The sequence below is a fragment of the Phoca vitulina genome, unplaced genomic scaffold, assembly GCF_004348235.1.
Source record: "Phoca vitulina isolate PV1807 unplaced genomic scaffold, GSC_HSeal_1.0 scaffold35, whole genome shotgun sequence".
In the NCBI taxonomy this organism is placed as follows: domain Eukaryota; kingdom Metazoa; phylum Chordata; class Mammalia; order Carnivora; family Phocidae; genus Phoca; species Phoca vitulina.
Genome location: NW_022589738.1, coordinates 10,408,960 through 10,410,738, shown reverse-complemented (window position 1 = coordinate 10,410,738; position 1,779 = coordinate 10,408,960). Strand labels below are relative to the sequence as shown.

At 40.6% G+C, this 1,779-nt stretch overlaps 1 non-coding gene across 1 annotated transcript; it reads right to left on the bottom strand.

The window, feature by feature from the left end:
• Positions 1-1,445: 1,445 nt before the first annotated feature.
• On the bottom strand, positions 1,446-1,503 carry LOC116646209. The gene has a single exon (XR_004302101.1). It is a non-coding gene; the product is annotated as a U7 small nuclear RNA (small nuclear RNA).
• Between the last annotated feature and the right edge of the window lie 276 nt (positions 1,504-1,779).

The window sequence follows — 1,779 nt, the reverse complement described above, 5'->3', positions numbered from 1 at the left end:
AGTGTCCTTTGATGCACAAAAGCTTTTAGTTTTGATGAAGGCCAATTTATATATTTTTGCTTTTGTTGCCTGAGCTTTTGGTGTCCCATCTAAGAAATCCAATGTCATGAAGCTTTCCTTTATGTTTTCTACTGAGTTTTGTAGTTTTAGCACTTATGATTCATTTTTATTCTTTTTCATGATGCAAGGTATGGGTCTAGTTTCATTCTTTTCATGTGGATATCTACTTTTCCCACTACCATTTGATGAAAAGACTGCCCCCCCCAGAACTATATAGTTTTGAATTATTAACCTTTTGGACTACTTGAGAAGTCACAAGTAAGCAGTGCTACACTATGAAGAGTAAAGCCTTCCACATCTTGCTCACCTCATCAGATCTGCATCTATCCCACATCTCTGTCAGTCCCATCCCTCCTTCTTCTCCCCATCTGTTCATTCAGTAGATTCCATCCCCAGTGCTCTCAATCCTTGCTACTCAAAGTGTGGTCCAAGGATGCCACCAGGGCTGGAATCACTGGGGAGTTCACTAGAAACACAGAGCCCTGACCTCTCCCCAGACCTACTGAATCAGAGTCTGTAGTTTAATGGGATCCACAGTGATTTGTGTACAAGTTCAAGTTTGAGAAACATCAGCTACATCATCTTGTCAGGTCTCTCGGGGCTCAACTTCTACTACAAGTAGTGGTATCAAAGCAGCTGCTAAGCAAATGAAAATTCACCACTTTATGCCCTACCCTTCAACACATTACCTGCTGCCCAGGTGAATGGTGTTTCTTTCATGTCCCTTTCATGTCCACTTCTCCCACTTCTGACAGCTATGCATCTGGTGATATGTTAATTGATGGATGAAGATAAATAATGATGCCTTACCAAGGGTATCTCAAATAACCATCTTTCAGATTCTGAGGGAGGTGGAACTTCCAGAATGGTGGTAGAGAAGTTTGGGGAAATCTTACCCCTGGAGAGACATCTCTTAAGCTGGTGAAGCGGGCATACACAATCACTCAGTCTCTAGAGATCCATCAAAGGACTCACAACAAAGTGAGAAGCATTTATTTAACTAAATCTATGGGAACTAAGTAAGAATGGGGGGAGACCATGGCATTTAAGCTAGAGATGGCAAATATGACTTCACAGTTCCACGTTGCACAAGAGCTGTTCCCGGGGGCTCAGCATCTTAGGGTAGTGCCCATCTCCCCAGCTTATTGGGTGGAAGAGCCATTCTGAACGGAATCCAGATAACTGGGTAATGGAGAGAGAATTAAAGTGAAAGACAAGTAAAGTTTACTTTAAACTAAAATTATAAAAGCTCAATTTATATAAATAATTGGTAGGTCATGTAAAAAGTAAACGAGAGGGGTGTCCAGGTGGTTTAGTCAGTTAAGCGCCTAACTCTTGATCTTGGCTCAGGTCTTGATCTCACGGTTGTGAGTTCAAGCCCCGCACTGGGCTCCACACTGGGTGTGGAGCCTACTTAAAAAAAGTAAAAGAGAAATAAAACTTATTATTAAAGTTGATTATTAAGACTGAGAGACAAGGTGGTAACCCTTGCAGGGAACAATTTTTCATGGCTGGCATAGACTCAGGGTGATCAACACCAGAGTTCCATTTTTGGACTACTGCCTTGGAGTGAAGTAAGTGAAAGTGTGATTTCTGATAATGCTTTATTACTTGACAAGATATCACAAATTTTAATAAAGAAAGATATAGCAGAATCATAAACATATACAGATATGTATATTTCCTTTGATACATTCTTCTCTTCAGTGTCTACTGAAA